This window comes from Aegilops tauschii, chromosome 3 (genome assembly GCF_002575655.3).
Source record: "Aegilops tauschii subsp. strangulata cultivar AL8/78 chromosome 3, Aet v6.0, whole genome shotgun sequence".
In the NCBI taxonomy this organism is placed as follows: Eukaryota; Viridiplantae; Streptophyta; class Magnoliopsida; order Poales; family Poaceae; genus Aegilops; species Aegilops tauschii.
Genome location: NC_053037.3, coordinates 364,698,663 through 364,719,765, shown reverse-complemented (window position 1 = coordinate 364,719,765; position 21,103 = coordinate 364,698,663). Strand labels below are relative to the sequence as shown.

At 44.6% G+C, this 21,103-nt stretch overlaps 1 long non-coding RNA gene across 23 annotated transcripts; it reads right to left on the bottom strand.

Annotated features, from left to right (window-relative positions):
* Positions 1 to 495: 495 nt before the first annotated feature.
* LOC141042409 (uncharacterized) lies at positions 496 to 9,345 on the bottom strand. 23 transcript variants are annotated; one of them, XR_012205095.1, is made up of 5 exons: positions 8,904 to 9,345; positions 7,319 to 8,813; positions 6,923 to 7,016; positions 6,649 to 6,824; positions 496 to 3,668 (listed from the first exon to the last, which is right to left on the bottom strand). It is a non-coding gene; the product is annotated as an uncharacterized lncRNA (long non-coding RNA). The 23 variants fall into 23 exon arrangements; XR_012205094.1 differs by having other exon boundaries at positions 6,649 to 7,016; positions 7,319 to 7,414; positions 7,514 to 8,813; positions 8,904 to 9,344; XR_012205090.1 differs by having other exon boundaries at positions 6,923 to 7,027; positions 7,122 to 8,813; positions 8,904 to 9,343.
* Positions 9,346 to 21,103: the final 11,758 nt, after the last annotated feature.

The following is a 21,103-nucleotide window of genomic DNA, read 5'->3' as shown; positions in this document are numbered from 1 at the left end:
AACTTCCCTCACGGAGGGGGAAATCATCGTCATCATCATCACCAACAACTCTCCCATCTTGGGAAGGGCAATCTCCATCAGCATCTTCAACAGCACTATCTCATCTCAAACCCTAGTTCATCTCTTGTATTCAATCTTGTTACCGGAACTATAGATTGGTGCATGTGGGTGACTAGTAGTGTTGATTGCATCTTGTAGTTGATTACTATATGGTTTATTTGGTGGAAGATTATATGTTCAGATCCATTATGCTATTTAATACTCCTCTGATCAAGAACATGTTTATCATTTGTGAGTAGTTACTTTTGTTCTTGAGGTCATGGGATAAATCATGTTGCAAGTAATCATGATATGTGTTCGATATTTTGATAGTATGTATGTTGTGATTCCCTTAGTGGTGTCATGTGAACGTCGACTACATGACACTTCACCATATTTGGGCCTAAGGGAATGCATTGTGGAGTAGAAATTAGATGATGGGTTGCGAGAGTGACAGAAGCTTAAACCCCAGTTTATGCGCTATTCCGTAAGGGAACGATTGGATCCATAAGTTTAATGCTATGGTTAGAATTTATTCTTAACTAGTACAATGCCCGTGCATTGCCACGGACCTTTAATTTTTGTTCTGATTGTATATATAAATGTAATGTTGTATATAACTCGATGATTTTTTGTTCCCTTCCAACAACATCGCGTCAACATTCTTGTCGAATGGATTCCTTTTGAACATCAACATAATACATCTTTATCTCTTTCATACCCTGCAAAAAATAGACATATATAAAAATAAGAAGGGGAGACACCTTTTGTATTATCATGTGCAACAGTATATAAAAAGAAATAATTATTTGTATGCATCTCTTTCAATTGGGTAACACTCGATAAGTTTTCAGTCCATCTATCATAAAGCTTTGTCAATGGACATTTTCAAAGCATCATTGGAAACCATCAGTTGTTATCTCTATTCTCCAAAAGTGAGTATATAAACACATACTAAAATAAAATAAAACTAAGATAAGCCCATATAAAATACTTCCTCCGTTCCAATGTAAGTCTTTTTAGATATTTGAATATTGACTACTACATACGGATGAATATAGAAGTATTTTAAAGCGTAGATTCACTCATTTTTGCTCCGTAGGTAGTCTATATTAAAATCTCTTACAAGACTTATATTTATGAACAAAGGGAGTATATATTCATTGGTCAGGTGCTTGCTTCGAGCATGTGACCATTTTTACTCGAAGTGAGGCATCATGCTTGTAGACTCACCTATAAATCACTTGTGGGTAATTATTCTCCAGAAATGACTTCCTAGGGTATGTGATATTTTGCACTATATAAAAAAGTATGTGACATTTCTCTAATGGCAAGCAATCAATTTTCCCTAACAAAAAGCAACAGCCACTCCTTTTCTTCTCATCTTAAAAAAAGTAGGATGACTGTCATTGGCACAACGCTCACACTCATACCTCATTACCCCATCATGCTCTCCTCGCCACATCATCTTCGTTGTCATGTCTCCCCTCCACGGTATCTCACTGCCGCCTCCCCCCTTGCACCACATCATTCAGATCGCAACTTCCTCTCACTACTCTCTCCTTCCCTGCATGGCGTCGTCCGCCCCTCCTCTCCTCCACACTGAATCAGACGATTCCCAGTTCTAAGAAATGCACACTGTCGTAGCTGAGGGCGACCACCACAATGTGGTTTTGCTGCCATGATATATGAAATGATTTATATATTATGCGATATTTTGTCTCTTTTTTGAAATAATTATAGTCGAGGTATGTGCCTGTGAGTTACCATGGGGCCAAATTTTATTGGGACAAATATGGAAGAAAATCAGATAACCAAAAGAAGACTATGTTTTGGTTATGAAGCATACACAGGGTCATCCACGAGGTGCCCTGCACCGCCTCGCTCTCAATGGAAATTGTTGATCGGCTCGAACCAGGCAACCGCTGGTCAGCAGATCGTGGAGCTAGTGTGGGTTAACTCCCTCGCTGTGATAAAAAAGGTACGGACTACTCCCGTGCACACTTCCTTATTCACATTCTCCTTTTACACACTCCGCTGCATCAAGCGCCGGCGGCAAATAGTGGCAATGGTGGCAGTGGAACAAGTGCGAAACTCTTGCCTTATCTAGCACACAATGAGATTGTCGTGATCGGATTCGACAGGCCTTGACACCTAGGATTAGCAGGCTGTCATGGACTTCCTCACTGAGGACCATCTTATGCACACCAACCTAATCAATGTTGCCTGTGTTGATGTTGTTGTGTAATCTACCATATAACCATTTGATATACCGAGTTCAATGTGACAAAGAATACTAACATTAGTCCGAGCTCAAACTCTTTAAGCAACACAAGACCCAGTTCATCCACAGATTTTGGATAGCTATACAAAATATTTAAGTTCACATTAAAATTATGAGGTGTACCTCATGTGAGTGGATCCTCTAAACAGCTACTTCCATCCCTTTGGAAAATGACCAATCTTGTATAGAAGAAGTGGAGGAGGTTCAAACTATCGCATCTTCTCACTACCTAATGATTTAAGTTGCAGAATAGCAGAACACACATACTCAACATAGATGGCCCCATAAATGAGTGCAAAAATGGTATAACTGTGCACAAATTCATTTGTTAGTTGCTTAATCTGACAAGAAAGTGGAGAAGACAGTAAATAGGAAAAAAACTAAAATCTATGGTAACTAAAAGGAGACCTATCTTTGTGCCCTGCATTATGAGAAAAACCATATCAGAAAACAAACATGCATGAACTTCCCGGAGTATCCGATGTTGCAGAAACTTATGCAAATGGAAGTGAGCCCAGCTGAGTTCCTAGCCACCTAGTCGAACCTTTGGATGCCTGCATCGGTTGAGTGTAAGCTGCTCACTCACCTGGAGGGGATCAATCGGAATGGCAGCTACCTGGAACGGAGCGTGGAAAGTCAGAAACACCATGGGCCAACACGGTCGATGCCATGGTCGCCGGCGCCTCACTCCCACAGCCATGGTCGCGGTAACGGTCGCCAGCGGCAGCATTGACGTCTCCCCCTCGTTGCAATCCTAATCAGCCTCTCCCAGCACTCGTCTCAGGTAAAACGCTTCGTCAGTGCATTAAATTAAAGCTACCTAAGTCAGAGAACATTGACTCTACAAACCATTTTGTTTGAATATTATAAAATACAAAAAATAATTAAATATAAAATCAAGGCAAAAAAACCTATTTGGAGGAAGGCTTGGATTTATTTCATAACTGAGATACTATAAAACTAAACAAAAACATAAAACTACTACTTCTAATTCAAATATTGTACTAAACAATATTGCGACAGTTGTGTACATTTATTTTTAGAGCACACATTTAAATAGGCGAGACATACATTTGCAAGTGTTTCTTACTACTATCAACAACATTGAGCCATCCTTCAATCCTAATAATGATAGTCTTATTCATTGCTGGCTTTGTAACCTTGAAGCAAACTAACGAATTTCAATATTAATTATGCAACTAATAGCAAGCAAGACTTACCAATCAATTGTTGCTCTCCAACTATTTCTCCTAAGAAACGAGTCCTCACTGAAGGTCAAGTATTAAGATATGTACAGCTGAAACCAAGTAGACAGCATGATAGTCCAGGCATTAAACCTTCATTCCTGAGATTAAAAAGGGCAATGAAGATGGTGTCACATGTTGTCTTGTAAACAATCTTGCTTCAACATCAAGATGCCACTATTTCGTACTGTCAACCAAAAAAAGATGATGATGTTTGCACTACCACTGCCTCACAAATTAGTCAACCTCGTGAACTATAAAAACAATGCAATACAAGTGCTCGTGACTCAATTATAAGAACCAAAAGGTAGCCATCATCACTTGGTTTATATTCCTAGCTGCATTCAAGCGGTACAATCAGCAATTCGGCAAACTAATTCGAAACACCTTTGAGGAAATTTGCTTACATGACAATGTACCTAGGGGAAAATCCATCTAATCTTTAATCACTGAGGTGCTCAAAGAGAACATTCAACTTCAGGAAATTAGCATATCTCTCCAATATTTTTTAGGGACAAAAATATGAGCAATGCCTGTGGACTGACAAGGATGGAGACAAGCATCTGATTGCATAGCTGCAAAGTAGCGCGGTTGTCATGCAGGGGTAAGTAGGGAGTACGGCGCAATGGCATCATCCATGGCTAGGACCGCGGCCATGAGGCAGACGAGGATGGGAGTGGCGCCAGGACGAAGTAGAACCTGTAAGCCAATCTTATGGTTAGGTCAGCAATGACATGCCATGATAGATCAAATGTTCAAACTGGAACCTATAGGTCCACCTCCAGCTTAGGCTCCCGCTCCCCCGCTCCTAGGGTTTCCCCGCCGCCGCCGCCGGCTCCCCCACGCGGAGCCGCCGCCGGGGCGGCCGGAGCCGCCAGCCCCGTCCTCCTCCCATTCCCCGTCTCCTCCCCCCTCCCTCCATGCCCCCGTACCCCCCCGCCGCCTCCCCAAGCAAGGCGGCCGGGGGCCCTTCCTCCGCGCGCCTCCAGCCCCTCCCCGCGCCCCTCCCTCCTCCCGCCACCGTCAGCGCGCGCCGCCGGCCCTCGGTCGTGTGATGCTGGCGGCGGTGGGCTTGCCCTTCCCCGCGCGCGGTCCTCCCCTACTCGGGCGGTGATGGCCGGCGGCGGTGCGCCTCGGCTGGTGGCGGTCCGGCGTCCTCGTGTGGAGGCCGGCGGTGCTCGCCGTGGTGGTGCCGCCTCTTGGCAGCGGGGTGGTCCGGTGGTGCTGGCCAGCCGGTGGCGCGTCCCCGGCCCAGATCTGGGCCCGTAGGGTCCCTTCTGGGTCCTTGCGGGTCGGCTCCGGCGCGACCGCGACGCTCTCTGTATGGGGAGGTAGGGGAGCGGCTTGGACTGGGACAGCGACGCCGACGGCGTGCCAGCTGCTGCGTGGAGGCGGGAGCTTTCCGGGCCTTTGAGGGCCCGGCCGGGCCTGTGGGGCCACGGGCCCGGTAGGCTCCTGCCATGGCGTCCGGTTGGCTACCGTCGTGGACTGTGGAGGTGGGGCCCTCCCGTATGCCGACGGTGTTGTTGCCCTAGTCCCGGCTCCTCTTCTTCGTTGTGCAGACCATCTTCGCGGTGTCGTGGCGAGACAGTGTGGGAAGCTTCATGTCCGTGTTGGCGCAGGGTGGTGGTCGGTCTGGTGGCGAGCTCCGAAGTGCCTGAGGTAGAGGCTGGGATCGGGAGAAATCTCTATTGGCTTGGTTGACACTGACGCGGTGGCGTCTGAAGGTGCCGCCGGACCTTCCTGGAGGGCGTCGGGGCTACCCTTCCTCTCTCCTCGCCGTGTACCGGGGGAAACCCTTGGCAGCAGTGTCATCATTGTCGCATCCCTTCTTGGAGGTGTTGTTGGGTACCGGCAATTCGGAGTCTCGGAGCTTGGTGGGCGATCTCCGGTGGACGCAGGTCACGCGGCTTCATCGTTTTTGTCGATCCGCCGTTATCGACATTTGTTTCTTTTCTTTTTTCTCTTTCCTTTTTTTTGGGCGTGTTTGTGTTGCTTCCGCCCCAGCCCCTATCGTTGGTTGTATCGGATGGTTGCTTTGTAATACAAAGCAGGGGGAAACCCTTTTTCTCAACTGGAACCTACAAGAAATCTTAGTCGAGCCTTATATCAAAGTCAAACCTGTAACCGAACTTAGTCCAGTATCCTAAGTGTATAAGTTGACGATGGAAAAGGAACACATTTTTTCCGAACAGTACATTGCTCATGTCTTGCCTGAATTTTTTCATGGTCGTGACAATAAATGATCAGGATTATTATTGTTCAATATGGCTTCTTAACACACATACACATGCATATGTCTAACAACGAAGAGCCCAATGGAAAATTTTCAATCTCAGAAACTACTTAACTCGATTCATTTCACACAATTCAGAAAATATTCTGATCCAAATATTCCAATCCCAATGAACTCATTAGTGAGAAAAAATCAATTATCATTAACACACATAATTTGCAACATCTCGTAATAAATTGATACCCCATATGCATGAAGCCTCGACCTCACATTGGTATCCCATATGCATGAAGCCTCGAACAAGATAGTTCGACACTGGGTCCCTAAATTCACGCATATGGTCAAATCACTAAACACAAGAACAACCAAGCCTCGATTGGTTTCCCATACCCATGCAACTTGCAAAGATTCAAGGAAAATTTGTCGAGAAGGAGTTGCGTTGCTTGCTTGTTTGCCGATGCCAGCTACTTGCGATTACGCTCCACGGAACTGAATCGTCAAGCCAAATTGTGGCACGACTTTATCTCCACATGGTAAAACACGCGAAGGATACTTAAAAGGAGTTAACACATGGGTACGGAGTGCTACATAAATTCTTTTTTCCTCTTAGCATTTTCAAGAACGAGCGTATGAAAATACTTTCGTGAGGTCTAATCGAATATCTGAATTTGAGTGTGTAGTCCATACATGTAACTACTAAGCCTAGTTCAGTGTAAGAATTTTGTAGTGTCTAGTCTAGTCCATACATGTAACTAACCTAGTTCAGGGTAAGATTTTTCTGTCAAGAAGAATCAAGCAGCTAGTGAAAACAAGACAAAGCTTGGACGAGTTTGTACAGAAAATACCTTGGTAATTTTCTCCGAGTACAGTGCTCAGTTGTAACTCCTTTAGCAGTATGCAGAATTGCAGACCATACAAATATTTACTGACTGCAGCAGATCTTGAACAAAGCATGCCACAATTCTACTTGTAAAAATGTATGGCAACTCTCTTTACCCTGCATCCGTTGCCTATAAGGTACCTACAACATAGAAGTGGAGTTGTTTAACAAAAAGGTGCCTATAACAGAGAAGTGGAGTTTAGAAGAACAACATGGAAATAACAGTAGTAGTGAGCCACCACTTCAAGCCATTTTGTAGCATAGTCTTGACCAAGCCTGGCATAAACGAACTGAGAATAGTGAAACCGTGAATCCTGATTACCATGGCCAAGTCTGGAAAAGAACTGTAGAATCTTTACCAAGTGTGTAAATGAACACCAGATGAGCAAGAATCAGACATGAGCAGCCACATCATGAAATGAATTCAGAATAGCTTACCACTGGATCAATGAACATATTTTATTTAAGTTGAACAATTTCTTCTCTCAAGTAACTTGCACTGCAGCAGAACCCTTTCAGCACCAAACATGCTACTACCATTATTTTGTAGTGTAAAACTTCCAAATCCTTCTAATTTTTTTTTGTAATATCCTTGTTAATAAAACTAACACTCGGCCAAAGACAACAGGCCTAACCTGTAAATGTACTTAACAATGAAGACAAGACAATGGTTCATCATCAGTTTAATTACTTGTAGAAAGCCAGTTCATCTTGATTCCTGAACTTCTTACCTACAAAAACGTTGATAGATTTTTTCCAGTTAATAATATTCTAATGGTTGGCGACAAGAACACCAATATACATTGAAAGTTAACAATAGGACAGTATACATTGGAAGTTAATCTGCATAATATCCTTGATAATTTAAGAAGGAATTATATTTGGCTCGCTGTTCTCGATGGTTATCACATAGAACTTGATAATACCAAAAGGAATAAGCAGCAATTGCAAAATTGGTGTCTGCGTCCTCAAGGCGATTCCAGAAAACTGAAGAGAATCTTACTGAATTAGCTTCTGATCATAGAAAACAAGTTCCCATGTATGTGCAACAAATTAATGCAATACTAATGGCTCCAAACCATATATATGCGCTCTGTATGAAGGTTTTACAGCTTGATAATGGAAAACAATGTCACCTAGATGCAATGTAGCAATTTCCAAAATTGCTTATGAGTGTTATATAAAGATGGCGCTATTTAGTTGGGCATGGGAATCAGTTCTAGCAAGATGGCACTTTTCCATTACAACTCAGGTTTCAAACCAAAACAAGACCTCTAGGAAAATTGATGTTCTGAAAAATCATGAGTCTACATAACAATGAGAAAAATAATGAACATTTAACAATAAAAGTGCAGGACAATGTCATCCATATTTAATGCATTGCACATATATGATGCAAGAGAAAACATTAGAAAGATTGTTAGAAGGATGAAATTCAAATCAAAGAGTACTAAATTAAATAGAACATTACAAATACTGAAGGACCAACATAAAGACACACTACTTCAGCGCGAGTAATTTTGTAAGAACCAAGAACATGGCTATGATTGGTAGCATCAGCCATGTCGATAATTGCTCATTTTGATCATTTCTTGTGGTATGAAATTGATCACAAAATCATCCTTCAAAATTGTATATATGATAGATGTATTATGCATTTTTTCTGAGCAATGGACGCATATTCTGAACCTATGTATAAGCAACAATAATTCGACACTGAAGCACAAATTTAGGAATCCCCATTCATGCCTGCATCATCCAAAAATCAGCCATCTGATGTTTAGGAGCTACAGGCTGAAGAAGACAAACCTGAATAGTAGGTACTCGACCAGAATTGTGCCGGTGCCAAAGAAGCACTGCAAGCACAACATTGGCATGGTTAGGATTAGTCAATCTTAATCCCAATCATCCAGGCAACATTTGCCATGTTTAGGAATAGTCTGATCTTAATCCCAATCAACCATGCCGGCTAATCTTAAATCCACACGAACCCCAGCACGGGTACCTCCGTCGACACGAACAAATAGCACCCACATGAAGAAAAGACAGCAGGACGCCCAATTCATCGCAGCCGACCACAGACCGGCGAAACCCGCACGGCACCCTCTGTAGGTGGAAAGGATTCTTCACCTGTGGAAACAATTCTTCAGGTACATAAGGTTTATTTCATCCTTGAGGGTTGGACCAACATTTGATTTGCTGGAATAGGGGGGGGGGGGCCTTGCAGGTAGGTGACGGGCGGAGCCCAGGAGGCGCATCACCTTGATGCCCGTGGAGGGTTCCTGGAGGCGCGGAAGCACTCCTCCTGCCCGGCGGCGGGGTCATCGGCAAAGCGGCGATGGAAGGAGCCCAGGAGTCCCTCGCCTCGGCGCGTGTGGCGGGTTCCTGGAGGCGATCGAGCACGGCCGTGGCGGTGCCGTACGCTTCGTCGCCGGTGGCAAGCTTGGAGGGAAGAGAGGGGCAAGGCAGCAGGAATGGAGCGGCAGCGGCGCCGAACGAGGGCAGGAGGCCAGCGCCGGCGGCGGCTCCAATCGGTCCTCGGCGGCGGCGGATCGTCTCTGATCTCGGCGGCGGCTCGTATTGGAGTAGAGATGGGATCGAGAGGAGTTGGCAATGAAGTATGGGATCGATGGAGCGTTTTTTGTGCCGAGTGTGGGGTTTTTTTTTGGCCTGAGTGGGGTGGGTGGGGGAGAGGACGAAAAAAACCGGACAAAAATGGTGGGACGAAAATAAACCCGGAACGGAGACTACCAACTGAGACATTAGGAGTAGAGATACTTTTCTCGTAGTTGCAGATGCTTGCGGGAGGGTTAATCATAAGTAGGAGGTTTGTTCAAGTAAGAACAGCACCTAAGCACCCGTCCACCCACATATCAAATTATCAAAGTAGCGAACATAAATCGAGCGAACCAACATGATGAAAGTGACTAGATGAAATTCCCGTGTACATGCAAGAACGCTTTGCTTATCATAAGAGACCGTTTTGGCTTGTCCTTTGCCTCAAAAGGATTGGGCTACTGATGTAGGGTGGAACCCTAGGTGGCCGATCTTTCACAAAAGGAGCGGATCCCAAAGAGGAACTCGAAGAACACGAGGGGAAACACGAGGGAAAACACGAGAGAATCACTCAACCAACAAGAATAGATCACACATGCGCTAGATCGATGAACACGAAGGTAAGATACGAGATCCAAGTCCAACAAAGGACGATACAAAGGTAACCGGTTCTTCTCCGTAAGGAGGTCTTGATGGGGGTCTTCTTCGTGAGGAGGTCTTGAATCCAAGGTGGATCGTCTCCGTAGAGGGGCCGCGGTCTCTCTCGTGGAGTAGATCCGATATGGATGAGCAAAGCTCTATCTCTAAATGAGCTAATCCTTTGCTAACCCTAACTAGGAGGAGGTGGGGGAGTATATATAGTCTGAGGGACGAAGGGGTACATGAGCCTCGGCCCAGATGCGCTGCACGCAGACAGGGAGGGGCCGAATGTCCGGGCGTCGGGCCGGATGTCCGGGCCTTCGCGAGGTGCCGGATGTCCGGGCTAGCGGGCCGGATGTCTGGGCTGGAGTGGCCGGTCTCGGAGCTCTCTGGATAGGCGGGGTCCGGATGTCCGGGCTGGGGGCCGGATGTCCGGCGGCTCGGGAAGAGCCGGATGTCCGGGCCTCTGGTCGGATGTCCGGGCTGATGGGGTTCAGCTTCGGGTGCGTTCTGTGATGGGCGCCGGATTTCCGGGGGTCGGGCCGGATGTCCGGGCTGGGGCCGGATGTCCGAGGCCTGTAGCAGCTGTCTCTTCTTCCTTCTCCTTCCTTTGCTTCCGCGCACGCTTGGCCTTGGTCCTTGGGTTCTCCATGGTCTCCTCGGGTGTACCTGAGTATGAACAAGGTCCGCGCTTGAAGTAGCATCCATGTCTTGCATGCGGAAAGGGAAGATTCGTAAAGGAGCGAGTTCACCTTAGGTCCAATGGCGTAGGCTCGAGTGTACATGGGGATGATCGTCGGATGCTCCGCATCATCTCCCCTCCCTTGGGAAAGATCCTACCTCGGATCGAAATCCTCATCACCATGGAAACGGTTGTCGTGGACGGACTTATAATTGGACGGAGTGAAAGTCATGGCGCAATCCAAGTACTCCAAGGTGTTTCCGGAGTGGTACACATGCAAAAAGAGCAAACACAAACGACACTTGGAAATACAATGGTTAGCGCACACAAGGTGTCCATCACGTAAGAATGAGTCCGCGAGGCAAGGTTGTTCATGACAAAGCACATGAAGCTTAGCAAGATGATATGGAATGAGATGTAAAGCATTCATGGGAGCAAAAGCATTCATTGTGCACATAAATGTGTTGTGAATATGATCAATGCAACCACGGTGCAAAATGATGTCATAGTGAGACGGTTTATCAATAGCATGAGTATGGCAATGGATGCTCAATATGATTATGTTATCATGCAATTGATGGTAGGCAATGTGATCATTATGTATGAATATGCCATCAAGAAAGATCACAACAAATTTGCTAAGGAAGTGCACAAGCTCATATATCATGGATGACATAGAAATACAAGATGCAACAAGGCAATCATAATGTGAGTCAATCCATGCATAAGATGCAAATTTGTCATGGGTGGTGTTGTACCATAGCTCGATGTCGTGGTAGAAGTGTTGGTCCGGTGGTGCATCCGCTAAGTCCGAGCACTTCTCAACTTGAAGGTCCATAGGGTCCATCTCCAATGTTGCTCCTCCATTCACGAGATGTATCATGTAGACAACAAGAAGGAAACAACATTGAAAGAATGACCCATCCAATATGCGTATTTGAGAATGGCTCAAAGGGAAGGAGGTCACCTTTAGGAGTTTCTCAAGGATGATGGAGTTGCACATCTTGTATGCCTTCACATAACCAATATGTCTCGTGATGGTACCTCCTTTTGAATCCTTCAAAATGAAAGAACATGACAAATACTCGGAAAAACAAATGAGGTTAGCGTAAATGCAAAACCTATCATTCGAGTGGTAAGATACCCAACAAGTGTTCTCATCATTCTTATCATAAGAAAGGACAAGGTGTGACATGGTATGTAAGCATATGATGCAACTACAACCAAAGACAATAGGCTCAATCAACCAAGCATGCATCACAAGTGAAGTATCCAAGTCTCCAAGATCATTAAGCATAGAGGCAACTATTGGAGGCAAGCGACAATAAACAAGATATATCATGTGAGAGGAATGAGCATATATGTCATCAACCCAAGAAAGCGAGTAATGGAACATGGGTGATGCGACAAAGCAATCAATCATAGTGATCAAGTCAAGCAAGCTAGTAGTGCGAAGATGCAACGTACTAGAAGGAATCATGGCAAGCATGTCATGTGTGCAAATAGTGGGCATGAATAATGCGCATGACATATCACAAGCATAAAGGCAAGATATGAGCAAAATAGCATCAATAGCATGGGGCACATGATAAACATGGCAATAGCAACAAGGAGCACCAAGCATGCAAATACACATAGGAGTATCATAATGGTGAATCATGGGTAAGTGCAAGCAAGGGTCACAATTGCATGGCAAAGTCATGAAAAGGGGTGTAACATGCAAAGTGAAGACGATAGAATGGGCATAAGGTAACAAGTGATATATAGCCCAAAGCCGTGTGAGAGACAAGTAAAAGAGATGTGCGTAATGCTTGCGCGAAGGGAATGGTGGTAAGGATAGTCCACGGAATCCCAAATCAACGTTGCTCTCAAGAGCTCGTTTCGTCAACTCTTGGGATTGAGAGGTTGACGAGTATACATGAGTACCTACACAAAACAAAGGCAAAGGAAAAATTGTGTGTGCGTGGTAGATGTACACATCATCCATCATGATGCGCATGTGCTTGTGTTGGTTAGCACAAAGTAGCCAATGCTCAAATAAATGAGATGCGTGATATAGAAACATGTCATCCATCATGATAGGTTTGTTATTATGTATAGCATAATGGAGACTCAAATTATGTAATGCATCATGAGAAATATGTAGAGCATTGTTATTCATGGAATGCATATGGTGCACGCAATTATGGGAATCATGCAAAGTATGGAATGCATCAAAATCTCCTAATATGTATGAGGAAACTATGGGGGTCTCCTCATGAGCATTAGTAGAAACATCACATGGAGAATATTGACAACATCCAAAACAAAGCATATTTGGAACAATGTGATCATGACATGGCATAGTAGATGAATTGCGCAAATCATGTAAAGGAAGCATGGCAATATCATCACATGAAAAACAAAAGCCAATGACCATCATCTTGTCATCTATGCCATAAGTGCAAATGGGATGTATTTTAATGGGGCATGCATAGTCACTATGTTGAGATTGAAATGAAGCAATATGGGAGATCTCACTCATAGCATATGACAAGTTCAATGGATTGTCAAACATGAAGTGACCAATAGAATTTTCACATGATATCCTATGGAGCATAGCATCACAACTAGGCAACTCAACATGCTCATCATCATATTCATCATAAATTGGTAAGTCATGACATGAAGAAGTCACACTAGCATGAAGCATGGGAATAGGTGGATCAACATCATGCAAGCAATCATTGGGAAAATAGTCCACTAGTGGGACAAGAGAAGCACCATCACCTATGTTACCTTTGGAGCATCGCTCATGTGTTGTAGGTGAGGTGTCGAAGACCAAGCCGTGGTCATCTTCATCTTGATGGAACCATGTGGGGGTGCATCATCATCCACCATGGCCATCGTCGTCTCCATTGGAGGTATGGACTCGTCGAGGATAGGCATGTGTAGGAGACCTAGCACCAAAGAACAAAACACACTCGGAGTAGAGGTTAAGTCGTTAGAAATCATAGTGGCCTCACATGCCATGTCAACTACCTCACTCACTAAGTGTTGTGGCTCACTCACTCCCTCAAGGATGCGTTCACTCGTATGGTTGGTGGAGTCACTCAAATGGCTCTCAACCTCACACAGGATGTGTGGCATGCTCTCAAGTGTGGGGCTAGTGGTGGTCACACTCATCCTCTCATAGGAAATGCACTCAATGTCATATATGGTGGAGTCACTCATGTCACTCATGGTGGGGTGGCTCTCCTCACATGGCAATTGGGGCATCTCTTCATATGTGGGTGTCGGAGAGATGTTGGTGCAAATGTCTCCATGCTCAACTATGTCGTAGTCTTAGCCGTAGCCGTGGATGAAGGCCGAAGATGGCACATCATCACTCTCCTCCAAGACCAAAGATAAGGTCTCATGTGCGGTCTCGTAGCATGACTCGGAGTATGAATCCAATATGGGTGCCGTCTTCGTGTTGTTGAAGAGGTTCGCGCTCGTCGCCGTGGTCGAAGGGGATGGCCCTTGCTCGACCTTCTTGTCGCCGTCTTGTTGTTGGAGGCCCATATGATGTGGCACCTCGTAGCTCGTCTCCATGACCGAAGGGAATTTCCCATGCTTGGCCATCTTCCTTGAGGGGCTTCCGAAGATGGAAGTGTCACGCTCGCTCGTAGGTGGTCGCCTTGTTGTTGAAGATGTTGATGTAGGCGAACTCATGGGAAGTAGGCGAAGATGCCGTACGTCCAAAGGTGAAGATGCCTTCATAGCACTTGGCGAAGATGCCGAAGTGGTTGTTGTAGCCGTAGCTCCGTCTTGGTGGTGCTCGTCTCGCGGTCTTCTCTTTTGCTCATGAAGCTTGGACTTGGCGTGAAGTAGAGCTTGTTGGGACTTGTAGGTTTGCGCTTGTGGAGCATCATCATGATGATGGTGTCGTTGTCGTGCTTGAGCTCGTAGTAGATGTCGTTCGTCGTCGTCGTGCACATGTTGCTTGGAGGTGACTTGCCCTTCATGGCGATGTGGATCACGAACGTGATGGTGGTCGTCATGTAGATGTGGACGTGGACGACTTGCGCTTGCATCGTTTTGGCGCTCCGAAGATGATCGACTTGTTCGCCGCCGCCTTGAGGATGATGAAGGGGAAGAAGACTTGTAGTCGGCCACCATGTCGCGTAGTTGATCCTTTAGCTCGCCCAACTTGGTGTCGATGTAGTCCCTTTTCCTTGCTTCGGAGTGGTGTATGTCGATGGTGAGGTTGTCGAGGCGCTCTCACAAGGTAGATTGTGTGCCTTGCATTTGTCGTTGTAGATCGAAGATGGACGCTTTGGTGATGTAGTTGTTCGCGTCGTCGTTGTTGTCGAAAACCGGAGATGAAATGCCTTGCCTATCCATCACAATACTCGAGAAAATATGAGTGGGAGAAGAGAAGAACTATACAAAATGTACCTTGACCGATGTTGAAAATGGATCAATGATCACTCAATGTGTAACAAGGAAATAGCACAATTGGTACCAATTCTTGTCGGTTTCTCACACCTACACAAGTAAGGCTTATGGTGGAGCTTGGTGAGGATAGTGGCACAAAATTTTTATGCAAAATGTTAGCAAGAGTCAATAATGTTGAAAGATATTCACAAATTCGCAAGTGAAACAAGTAGACCAATAGCAATATGTGGCACACGGAAACGCACACACGGATAGATAAATGGGGTCGTGCAACCAAGGAATGAGCACAAAATGTGGAGTCCACGGAAAACACTCGTGTTGCACAACTCAAGAGAGACGCTAGCACGATTGCTCAATAGGCGGATACGACACTTGTGCACAACCTATGATATGCAAAATGGATAAACTTTCTATCCCAAGTATGCTATGTATGTATGGCTCCCGGTGTTTCTCTCAAGATGATCCAAGATGATCGGATATGACAATCTTATGTGCAATGTGGTATGATGCAATGGCACTTGCTTACAAGCTCTTTGCTCTTTCTCTTTTGCTTAAAAGCTTATTCTTTTTTTGTATGGCCACTTTTGCACAATGCACAAACCAAGATAGCAATTGTGTATATGCGGGAACAATCTTGTGACACAAGGGATGATATGATACCAAGATGATATGGTATGTATGCAATGGAAGGTGTAGATCACTAATGTGCACAAGTAACGTTGCCGGCAATACTCAAATGGCTAGTCTCGATAGGCAAGTGACGCAAAATGGGCTAGGAGGTTAACAATGCAATTGCAAGGAAATATACAATCGAGGGATACCACGATACCAAGATGATATGGAGGTTACCGTCCGAGGCGATGATGAGTAGTGGTGTTCTTGATGTAGATACCAAGATGATGGATACTCGTCCCTAAGTAGCCGAAACACCTTAGGAAACGGAAAAACCGCGAACTCAAAATCTCAAATGTCAAATGTCAAATGGTGGTAGCGGGAAAGCGGTGGTGGTTGCGGAAGCTCAATGGGATTGCGGAAATGCAATGATGGGGTTCGGAGTATGCAATGCGGAAGTGGAAGGTAAGGTGGTGAACTATACACGGTGTCGGAGTTGGAAGCACGGTCCCTAAGTAGCCGAAACACCTTAGGAGACACAACTCACAACACAAACAAAATTGGGTTAAGTTGGGTTGGCGGAAGTGTATGGTGGGTAAGCCTATGCGGAAGTTATGGTGGTGGTTGATGAAGAAGCAATCGTACCTAAGTAGCCGAAACACCTTAGGAGACTCGAATCACTACTCAAGCAACCACTAATGCTATGGGGAACAAATTGGGTTAGGTTGCGGAAGTCGGTGGTGGTTATGCGGAAGTTATGGTGGAAGCCCTAGGCAAAGATGCCAAAGTTCCAAAAATTTGATGGAGTCAAATGATGATGGTGGTATTTTTATGGGATGGGGGTGTCAATAGCTTCAAAACGAGCTAAAGAACGTCAAAAACAGACTCTAGATGAATTAGTTATGCACAAAATGGTGAAACGGGGAAGGCTGAAATCCCAGGGGCCGGACATCCGGGGCTCGGGCCGGATTTCCGGGACCTGATGTCTAGAACCGCGCGCAAAAATGCGCTCCAGGAGCCGTATGTCCGGGGCATGGGCCGGATGTCCGGGGCTACGGGCCGGATGTCCGGGCTCCAAATCCGAGGATGAACTCGAGGAACTCGATTTTGGGGGCAGAAATTGATGATTTCGGGGGCAAAATTGCAGAGATTTCGTGGATGGAAAGTGGGGAAAATTGGGGGAAAGCTAGATCCACAAGTAACAAAGCAAATCCACGGATCAAATTCAACAAAACATCATCACACCAACAAATCACAAAAAAATTTGGGGGCTATTTTTGGTGGGATTTTCGAATTTGGGACAAAATCAACAAAACTAGGCTAGAAAACCCAACGGGGAGGCTCCGAAATCGTGATCAACGTGGCTCATGATACCAAGATGATGTAGGGTGGAACCCTAGGTGGACGATCTTTCACGAAAGGAGCGGATCCCAAAGAGGAACTCAAAGAACACGAGGGGAAACACGAGAGAATCACTCAACCAACAAGAATAGATCACACATGCGCTAGATCGATGAACACAAAGGTAAGATACAAGATCCAAGTCCAACAAAGGACGATACAAAGGTAACCGGTTCTTCTCCGTAAGGAGGTCTTGATGGGGGTCTTCTCCGTGAGGAGGTCTTGAATCCAAGGTGGATCGTCTCCGTAGAGGGGCCGCGGTCTCTCTCGTGGAGTAGATCTGATATGGATGAGCAAAGCTCTGTCTCTAAATGAGCTAATCCTTTGCTAACCCTAACTAGGAGGAGGTGGGGGAGTATATATAGTCTGAGGTACGAAGGGGTACATGGGCCTCGGCCCAGATGCGCTGCACGCAGGCAGGGAGGGGCCGGATGTCCGGGCGTCGGGCCGGATGTCCGGGCCTTCGCGAGGTGCCGGATGTCCGGGCTAGCGGGCCGGATGTCCGGGCTGGAGTGGCCGGTCTCGGAGCTCTCTGGATAGGCGGGGTCCGGATGTCCGGGCTGGGGTGGATGTTCGGGCTGGGGGCGGATGTCCGGCGGCTCGGGAAGAGCCGGATGTCCGGGCCTCTGGCCGGATGTCCGGGCTGACGGGGTTCAGCTTCGGGTGCGTTCTGTGATGGGCGCCGGATTTCCGGGGGTCGGGCCGGATGTCCGGGCTGGGCCGGATGTCCGGGGCCTGTAGCAGTTGTCTCTTCTTCCTTCTCCTTCCTTTGCTTCCGCGCACGCTTGGCCTTGGTCCTTGGGTTCTCCACGGCCTCCTCGGGTGTACCTGAGTATGAACAAGGTCCGCGCTTGAAGTAGCATCCATGTCTTGCATGCGGAAAGGGAAGATTCGTAAAGGAGCGAGTTCACCTTAGGTCCAATGGTGTAGGCTCGAGTGTACATGGGGATGATCGTCGGATGCTCCGCATCAGCTACCTTGCTGCATACTTGTTACTATTATCGTTACTTGCTCGTTACAAATTATCTTGCTACCAAACTACCCGTTACTTACAATTTCAACACTTGCAGACATTACCTTACTGAAAACTACTTGTCATCTCCTTCTGCTCCTCGTTGGGTTTGACACTCTTACTTATCGAAAAGAGCTACAATTGATCCCCTATACTTGTGGGTCATCAAGGCTATTTTCTGGCACCGTTGCTGGGGAGTGAATCGCCTTTGGTAAGTGGAATTTGGTATGGAAACATTTATATAGTGTGCTGAAATTTATTGTCACTTGTTACTATGGAAAACAATCCTTTGAGGGGTTTGTTCAGGGTATCGTCACCTCGTCCGAAACCAAAATTAGCTACCCCTCAACCTACTGCACCTACTAAAAATATTGAATATGAAATTCCTTCGGGTATGATAAAACAACTGCTAGCTAATCCTTATGCAGGAGATGGAACCGAACATCCTGATATGCACTTGATATATGTGAAAAAAAATTGTGGGTTGTTTAAGCTTGCAGGTCTACCCGGAGATGAGGTGATGAAAAAGTTTTTCCCTTTATCTTTTAAGGGAAAAGCATTGGCATGGTATAGGCTATGCGATGATATTGGATCATGGAATTGGAATTGTTTGAAATTGGAGTTCCACCAAAAAATTTATCCTATGCATCTAGTTCATCGTGATCGGAATTATATATATAATTTTTGGCCTCGTGAAGGAGAAAGTATCGCTCTAGCTTGGGGGAGGCTTAAGTCAATGTTATATTCATGCCCCAATCATGAGCTCTCAAGAGAAATTATTATCCAGAATTTTTATGCTCGGCTTTGTCGTAATATCAAACCATGCTTGATACCTCTTGTGCTGGTTCTTTTATGAAGAAGACTATTGAATTCCGGTGGGATCTTTTGGAAAGAATTAAACGCAACTCTGAAGATTGGGAACTCGACAAAGGTAAAGAGTCAGGTATTAAGCTTAAGTATGATTGTGTTAAATCTTTTATGAATACCAATGCTTTTCAAAAGTTTAGCACTAAATATGGACTTGACTCTGAGATAGTAGCCTCCTTTTGTGAATCATTTGCTACTCATGTTGAACTCCCTAAAGAGAAGTGGTTTAAATATCACCCACCTATTAAAGAAGAAATTAAGGAACCAGTACCAGTTAAAGAAGAAACTATACTTTATAATGTTGATCTAGTTGTCCCTTCTGCTTATATTGAGAAACCACCTTTCCCTGTTAGGATAAAGGAACATGCTAAAGTTTCAACTATGGTTAACAAAAGCTATATTAGAACACCTAAACCTGATGAACAAATTAAAGTAGAGCCTAGCATTGCTATGGTTAAAGATCTCTTAGAAGAAGATATTGATGGGCATGTTATTTACTTCTGTGAAGAAGCTGCTAGAATTGCTAAACCTGATAAAAAAGATAAACATAGACCTGTTGTTGGCATGCCTGTCATCTTAGTTAAAATAGGAGATCACTGTTATCATGGTTTATGTGACATGGGTGCTAGTGTGAGTGTTATTCCTTACTCCTTATATCAAGAAATTATGGAAGACATAGCACCTGCTGAGATAGAAGACATAGATGTTACTATTAAACTTGCTAATAGAGACACCATATCACTAATCGGGATTGTTAGAGATGTTGAAGTCTTGTGTGGGGAAATAAAATACCCTATTGATTTTCTTGTTCTTGGTTCCCCACAAGATGACTTATGTCCCATTATCTTTGGAAGACCTTTCTTGAATACAGTTAATGCTAATATAGATTGTAAGAAACAAACTGTCGGTGTTAGCTTTGGTGATGAGTCTCATGAGTTTAATTTTTCCAAGTTTAGTAGAAATCTTCATGAAAAAGAATTGCCTAGTAAGGATGAATTGATTGGTCTTGCTTCTATTGTCGTGCCACCTACTGATCCTTTAGAACAATATTTGCTAGACCATGAAAATGATTTACATATGCATGAAAGAAATGAAATAGATAAGATTTTCTTTGAACAACGTCCTCTACTTAAACACAATTTGCCTATTGAAACTCTGGGAGGTCCTCCTCCACCTAAAGGTGATCTTGTGTTTGAATTAAAACAATTGCCAGACACATTGAAATATGCTTATCTTGATGAAAAGAAAATATATCCTGTTATTATCAGTGCTAACCTTTCAAAACATGAAGAAGAAAGATTATTGAAAGTTCTAAGGAAGCACCGAGCTGCTATTGGATATACTCTTGATGATTTAAAGGGCATTAGTCCCACTCTATGTCAGCACAAAATTAATATGGAACCTGATGCTAAACCCATTGTTGATCACCAACGTCGGTTAAATCCAGAGATGAAAGAGGTAGTAAGAACAGAAATATTAAAACTTCTGGAAGCAGGTATAATCTATCCCATAGCTGATAGTAGATGGGTAAGTCCTATTCATTGCGTCCCTAAGAAAGGAGGTATTACTGTTGTTCCTAATGATAAGAATGAACTTATTCCACACAGAATTGTTACAGGTTATAGAATGGTAATTGATTTTAGAAAATTAAACAAAGCAACTAGAAAAGATCATTACCCTCTGCCTTTTATTGATCAAATGCTTGAAAGATTATCTATGCACACACACTTTTGCTTCCTTGATGGATATTCTGGCTTCTCAGAAATACCTGTTTCTCAACCTGATCAAGAAAAGACCACTTTTACTTGTCCTTTTGGAACTTATGCTTATAGACGTATGCCTTTTGGTTTATGTAATGCACCTGCTACCTTTCAAAGATGCATGACTGCTATACTCTCTGACTTTTGTGAAAATATTGTTGAGGTTTTCATGGATGACTTTTCTGTTTATGGGAAGTCTTTTGATGATTGTTTAAGCAATCTTGACCGAGTTTTGCAGAGATGTGAACAAACAAATCTTGTCTTGAATTGGGAGAAGTGCCACTTTATGGTTAATGAAGGCATTGTCTTGGGTCATAAAATTACTGAAAGAGGTATTGAAGTGGACAAAGCTAAGGTTGATGCAATTGAGAAAATGCCATGTCCTAAGGACATTAAAGGTATTAGTAGTTTCCTAGGTCATGATGGTTTCTATAGGAGATTTATCAAAGACTTTTCTAAAATTTCTAGGCCT